A 7786-nucleotide genomic window follows, 5' to 3' on the forward strand; every position below is an offset into this window, starting at 1 on the left:
GCATTTCTCCAAAACATAAAGATTATTGCTTGCTTTCTACTATATTTATGGGGAATTCATACAGGGCTAGCTGCTAAATTGTAAAAATCTGAAAGCATCACATAAAACTTTTCAGGACACAAGCACACAGAATTAAACTTGTTATACTAGTAAGTACTGCTGTGCATTGTCCTAATAGAAAATCAATACAGCGTGTGCATCATAGGATTTTCCTCACACTATGTATAGCCAATGAGAATGCATGAACATTCCCAGATCAGACAACAGAGCATGAGTCCTAAAGTTTCGAGGCACGAGTCTCAGCAGGTGGCCTTTGGAACTCATAAAAATGTATCTTCACTGATAAAATAGAAGAAAATAGCTTTTTCCTCATAAAAAACACTCTGCACTTTTTTCCCTTTTTAATATTTTTATTTGAGGGGGGGGAAGTCAGAGATTACAATATGATTTCTGCTTGTCCTTTCCTTAAGATCTACAAATTCTGCTTGTGCAGAAGTCCAACGCCTATCTCCTTCTCCCACCAACAGGGAACAGTCTTCTTCGAAGAGGGAGGGCAGGGCATGGGCAGCTTCCATAGAAGACAAGAGTAGGTAACTTCCACCAGACAGAGCCAGAGGGCATAAGGACTAATGATGGTCCTGCTTACTCAAAAATTAAAACCCAAATAACGGCAAACACAGAAAGCTGGGGAGTTTTCTGAGTTATTGCCACTTCCTGTTTGGCATTCTAGGCAAAACCCTACAGCATACAATCAGTACAGGACAACTGCAGACCGAATACAGAGGCCAGCAGCATGGCAGAAGCCAAGGACGGTGCAGCCACGGCAGTCCTCAAAGTTCCTTGGCTCCTACACAGCAGAGTGCCTTCAGATTAGGCCATGTGGAAGGCTGCTGCTATAAGCGCTGACAATGAGAAGCCATTTAGGTCACTGTGGGTGACTCCAGAGTAGATACTGCAGAGCACAGCCAGGGGTCCCAAGAAAACTGTGGCTAAAATGGCAAGAACCTGCAATGCTTGAGCAGGCTCTAGGAGGTGGAATTCAAGTCTTGGCAAGCTTTCTTGGACATCAGCGCTGTCTTTGCTGTCACTGCCACGTCATCTCCGGCCAGGTCTGCTGACAGTCCTCTTCAGAACCAGGAAGTGTGCTGCCCTGATTCTCCTTGGAACCCAGAATCACGTATCTGCCTTTCTTCAGCACCAGCTTCCGTCTCAGCTCCTCTGCCATCTGGGAGAGATCCCGTTTCATGGCGTATGCATCTTCTCCGTCTGCATAGTACTTGGGCTCCACCTCACTAACCTGGAAGTTCAGGGTGCTGGAATAAAGATGCAAGGCCGCCCTGTTGCTCTTCCTCACGTGCAGGGATACATACTTGGCACTGAAGTTCTCGATCATGGCCCGTGAGGCCTGGTCCATCAGCTTCTGGATTAGGCCGAGGCGCCCGGGGGGAACGTTTCACAGCCAGTGAGGTGATGTGTCCATCTTGGCCAGGACATAGCCCACGATCTTGCCATCCTCATCGTCAGCAATTTAGGAGAGCTGGGGCCAAGAGAGGCCATGGTAGAAGTAGTACTTCATCTGGTAGCTCTCGGGCAGGCACACCAGCTTGCAGTGCTGCATGTTCATCAGGTCGTCGGGTCGAGCACGGCGGATGTTCATATTGGCAGCAGATAGGCCTGTCAGGCTCTAGAACCACAGAGGATGCCACGGAGCACAGGCGACACCAACACCGTTTGCTTTAAACAGCTGTGATATCCAAACAAGACTCACACAAGATGAGAAAGATCTCCCACTATCTTCCATTTCTTTTCGGCGATGCTGTACAGAACCTCGTCCATCTTCACGCAATTGGGTTCCCAGTCGTGTCCGAAACCAATGACGACAATGTGGTCCTCCTAGGACAGGATGACCTGGTCTACCTGCCAGCCATTGTGCAGGTTCAGGCGCATGTAAGACATCTTGGGCCAGCCTGCGCGGCCAGAAGCCTCGAGCTGCCTCATGAGAGCCCATGTGGCCCGACCCGCCTGTGACTCCTTGCAGCACCAGCGCCTCCCGCACCCTGGAATCTCTGCACTTTTCACTAAGGCAAGAGGACCTGGTGTGATGCTGACAATCGGGATAACCCTTATTTTCCTCTGTCCATCCGACCACAGAAACTACAATCAAAAAGTGTCCATTAATTGCATGTGACTTCATGTTTCATGGTTTATCCTGGTTTTCAAAACACAGTTCTTGACAATGTAATCAAAATTTTTGTTAGGAGCTCACCAAGGGAAAAATAAAAATATGTATAGGAAATATATATCCTAATTATGTTTTAAAGCATAATTTTAATTGGCAGAATTACATCACATTCCCCAACCCTTTCCTTCTTCCAGCTCCTCCCAGGAAAACTACCTCCAAACCTTTCCATGATCCCTTCACTCTCAAACTGGTATGTGTATGTATGTGTGTATGTGTGTATGTATATATGCATGCATGTGTATGTATGCATGTGTATGTATGTATGCATGTGTATGTATGTGTGTATGCATGCATGTATATGTATGTGTGTATGTACGCATGTGTGTATGCATGTGTATGTATGTATGCATGCATGCATGTGTATGTATGCATGCATGTGTATGTATGTGTGCATGTATGTATGCATGTGTGTATGTATGTACGTATGCATGTGTATGTATGTATGTGTGTCTATGTGTGTATGTGTATATGTGTGTATGTGTGTATGTATGCATGTATAGGTATACATGTGTATGTATGTATGTGTGTATGTATGTATGCATGTGTATGTATGTGTGTGTATGTATGCATGCATGTGTATGTATGTGTGTGTATGTATGTATGCATGTATGCATGTGTATGTATGTATTTGTGTATGTATATAAATACAATCTACTGAATTTGTTTTATTGTTTGTTGTTATATTGTTTATGTGTGTGTGGTTGTTTCATAGCTGACAACTCTTCACTGGTCAACTAATCAGGGGCCTCATTCTTACAAGAGCCTGATTACTCTTATGTCAGCAGTCGTTAGTTTCCTGTAGCTCTCTTCCTTGGGGTGGGATACTGAGAAGTCCTTCCACTTCCATGTCCATTGGTATCACATTTTTTTTCTCTTCTTGTTTATGTAGCCATTTCTAGGAGAGACTGTTTCATCACCAATTAAATCTTGTCTTCTGGCACTTAAAATCTTTTAGCTCCTCATCTTAGGTGTTCGCTGAGTCACATGCAGGAACTGTAATGTAGAATCAACTGAGAATTGGTTCCACAAAAGTCATTGTTTTCGATATTGTGTCTAGTTGTGGTTTTCTGTAATGGTCTCCATTTGCTGGTCTGGTACTGAACACCAATCTGTTCTAGAGTAGGTTCATGGACAATATAAAAAATATATAATACATTTTTCTGGATCAGCACAGTTCCTTACTGCATTTTGTATCTTAGCTTAAGATCCACTGATAAGGATAGCTGTCATCCTCACCAAAAAGAAGTCTCTATTTACAGAAGATTGAGACATTCTCATTTCTTAAATTATTCCAGTTTTCAATGTACTTGGTGAGATTTTTTGTTTTATTATTTATTAAAAAATTACTTTTCATTTTACATACCAACCCTAGTTTCCCCTATCTTCCTGCTCCTGACACTACCCATCTCCCTCTCTTCCCATTCTCCATCCACTTGGAGGAGGAGGTAATGCCTTCCTTCGGGGATCAACAAGGCCTGACAACTTGAGGCATGACCAAGCCCTTTCCCACATATCAAGGCTGATCAAGGTATCCCACCATATGGAATGGGCTCAAAAAAGCCAGTTCATGCACCTGGGATAGGTTATGGTACCACTGCCATCCCCCAACAACAGATCAAACAACATAATTGTCACTCATAGTCAGATAGTCTAGTCTGAGCCTAAGTAGGTTCCACAGCTGTCAGTCCATAGTCCATGAGCTCTAATTTCAATTATAGAACCTACATGTAGTAACTGATGGAAGCAGATGTAGTGACCCATGGCCAAGCAATGGGCTGAGCCCCTGGAGTTCAGTTGGAGAGATGGAAGAGGGATCATGTGAACAAGGGGGTTCAAGAACATAATGGGGAAATGTAGGAAATTTAATAAAGCCCACAAGGAGATATTGGTGTTCAACCTGAAAGGCATGAAAGCAAAACACTGGCTCTTACCTCTACCTCAGTCTGAAATGGCAATCCTGCCTCCAGAAATCCTCAGAATGAGACAGACTAAGATCTGTGTTGTCCAGTCTTATATTCCTCTCTAGTGCTGGAATTAAAGGAATGCACCACTACCACCACGTTACTATGGCAAACTACTGTGGCTACTGGGATTAAAAATGTGTCACCACTACCTGGTCTGTAAGACTGACCAGCACAGCTGTTTTACTTTTTGATCTGCAGGTAAGCTTTATTTGTTAAAATACAAATGAATTATTACTACAGGGGGAAAAACAGTTGAGATTTTTTAAACTTTTTTGGGGGCGGAAATGTATTAAATGTTCTTGATGAACTAATGTCAAATAAAATTTGTCAGGATGAAACTTAAGACGTAATGTAATGCTTTGCATAAACCACACTCTCTAAGAATCAACCTTCACTTTCAGAAAAATAGAAGTATAGGCACTATACAGAAATGATATTGAGAAGCAGTGGGTTATATTGCAGCAAGTAAAATTTTCATTAAACTATAATTAGTACCAGTATTTACATATAAAAGAAATATCATTTTTCTTGTCTATAGGGTATGTATATGTAGGTCATTATATGCAACTACTTTCTATTGAGCTTGAGTTCTAAAAGAATCATTAGATTTCCACATATGCATTATACTCTGAATATGTTTTCTAAAATTTCTCTTTTGAAAATTTAAACTCTAGTGTGGTTGCATATGTGAATGGGCTCTTTGGTAAGGTATAAAGGTTCTTCTCCTCATGAAGATTTTTCTCTGAGGAATTGATTCATCATCAAAAAATTAAAAATAGAGTTCTGTAAAACACCAAGTTCTACCCCTCTGCTATATGAAGTTGCTGATTCCCTTTCATGTAATGCCCATAACATCAAGGACCTGGAAAACAGGATCACACAGATACCTGACAGTTCTAGAACTTGGGTATCAGATTTTCCTGTCTGTGGAAATGAGAGAAATACATTTCTGTTCTTTATGTTTTACCCAGCTTAGGTAATATTTTATAACACTAAGATAGAATGGTGATAGTTGTTTTGTGACAATTTAAGTGTTTCACGTTGGAGTTCACTGTAGAGTGGAATAATATCCACACAAAAACTAGAAGGCTAATAGCAAGGAAAAATAAAGCATGGTGATATGAATATATTAAGGATGCTGAAATGTAAAGATTATACTGTATGATCCTGCTGAAGGCAATGTAATAACAAACATTCTTTTAAGAAAGTAAGAAATGCATTAACATAGAACCACACATGGTTCCTAAGGATAAGTATAGAAGAATCACTGGTTAAGGAATCAGGATACTTCTAAAAGGCTCTAAAAGGGGGAGAGATTTTCAGTTAGAGCCTTGGAAAGGAAGAGAAAACCTAATTTTTTTTCTTCGAGTAATGTTTCAGAGTTCGAGACTCGAAAAGTAAAGAGAGTAAATAATATAGTTTTAAGCCACAGATTTGTGGTAGTCAGTTGTAGAAGCAATGGGAAGCTGACACGCATGCAGTGTTTCATAGACCCCTTTCAAACTAGCATATTATAACAATGCTTGCTATTAAGTCTCTAGAAAGTTAATTATTATCACATATTTAACACAGAGAACTCAATACTGAATAATTTCATGTTTTCCAGTGACTGAAAATAAATCTCATTTGATTAGCCATGTATAGTTGAATACAAAAATTTCAATAGTTAGGAGGTGGTTATGAGAGGCTCAGGATTTGAAGAACCTGAATTTTGCCGCATTCATTCTCTCCAAGGGGGAAAAAATAGGAGGGAGAGGGTCTCAGAATAATAACTGGAGCAATTCAAAATTTCTACTCTTTAAATATTCATTTTTATTCATAAATTTTCTTCTACTTTCTCAAGGCTTTAGTGATGGGCTGTGTATAAAATATTCCCATTCTCCACTTCATAGGTTCCTCATATGCATTATTCATAGGCTGTAACGGCTGCTTGCAATTGATTAGTTCATTTGGTTAGTTTTATCTGACGAAGAATAGATTTCCCTTTACAAGGTATTGCATTATTCTTTTCCTGCCTCACTGTTTTGGAACTTTTACAGCCGATTCCTTTACAGAGTTTTTCTATTTGCCAATATCTCCATTAACAGGGACTCATCTGAAAGGACTGTGTCAAGAAAGAGATAAACGCTGGAGTGATTGCCAGTGTTCAAAGGTATTGAATTCACGGGTGCGTCTTTCATTTTCCTTGCTGTCAAATCAATGCCTTCTGCTTTTGAGTCTATCAGGATATTGAAAGATTTCAGGAAATACATTCCTTTCATGCAATGTCTACTCTGACAGTGATCTGAAAGATGGACGGGTGCATTTATGATTATTTTTCATGGGTGCAGCTTGAATATCAATACCTTTGACAGCAATCAGCAAGAATAGTCCAAGGGTTAATGTTTCATGGTTGGTATAGCGAGAACTGACAAGAAAAACTGGCATTTGAGGACCTCAATCACTTTCTTTTCTCTACTATATTGGTTGCATCCTGTTCTCTTTTAGAAACCAGAGAAATAAAGGCTACATACAGCTCGCTTCGCTTCTCTTTTCAATGTGAGGAGACTCCAGTGTGTGGAATCGTGCTGCCCACAGGTGGAGTGGGTCTTTCTTCTAAATTTTACCCAATCCAGGAACACTGTCAAAAGCAAGCTTAGAAATTTGTCTCCTAGGTAATGAGTGAACTTATTAATTTCATAGTCAACATTATCTATCAGAATTTATTGCAAAGTTAAATAGACTACTCTCAGATGATTGGCATAGTCATGGTCAAGGAGCATGTAGGGCCCGGGTCTGCCCTTGTTCCTGGGGCTCATCTTGAGGACAGTTTCTGGTCAGATGACTAAGCATCCTGTTTGTTCCTGTGCTCCCCCTGCCCCGACTGGTGATTAGCTGTAGGGCATTGTTGACTCTGTTGTTGGTATGGTAATTTCCCACCTGCCTGGGTGGAATTCCTTGGGCAGGAGTGGGGTATGTAAGATTTTCCCCAAGGCTAAATAAACGGCATTCGGCTGATCTCCTTTCGAAGGACCAGGTCTCTTTGTGTGTTCTTTCAATCTCCAGGCCCTTGTCTGACTCGCGTAAGGTACAGTGGCGGGCGAACTGTACCGAGGGGGTAACACAGAATCAGGTGTTACAGAGCACATTGTGATAACCTATATTTTTGGCAAATCTTATCGTTTTTTAAAATTCTCTATGGCAGCCAATTTTCTTTTTTCATTTTTATTTTTTTTTCCTTTTTTTTCCTCATTTGTTTATTAAAGATTTCCATCTCCTTCCCTCCTCCTCCCCCTTCCCTCCCCTCCCTTCCACCCATACCCCCACTCCACCCCTCTCCAAGACAAAGAGCCATCAGGGTTCCCTTCACTATGTTAAGTCCAAGTTTTCTTGAAAGGAATTTTCCTCTTGAGTTAATTACATTCATTCTTATGGACAGTGTCAGTCAAATGTACTTTTAGTTGACCATCTCCGTCTAGATTGTAATTTCTTTTGTTTTAGACAGATATCTGTTAATGATCTTCCATGTAGATCACAATGTCATGGTCTCCTCAGATTCCATTGGTTTTGGTAGACATTATGCTTGTTTACTCAATGTATG

At 40.8% G+C, this 7786-nt stretch overlaps 2 pseudogenes; both read right to left on the reverse strand.

The window, feature by feature from the left end:
• Positions 1-1084: 1084 nt before the first annotated feature.
• Positions 1085-1657, reverse strand: LOC119819893 (annotated as a pseudogene).
• A 107-nt stretch (positions 1658-1764) lies between these two features.
• LOC119818386 lies at positions 1765-1956 on the reverse strand (annotated as a pseudogene).
• Between the last annotated feature and the right edge of the window lie 5830 nt (positions 1957-7786).

The sequence above is a fragment of the Arvicola amphibius genome, chromosome 7, assembly GCF_903992535.2.
Source record: "Arvicola amphibius chromosome 7, mArvAmp1.2, whole genome shotgun sequence".
NCBI lineage: Eukaryota > Metazoa > Chordata > Mammalia > Rodentia > Cricetidae > Arvicola > Arvicola amphibius.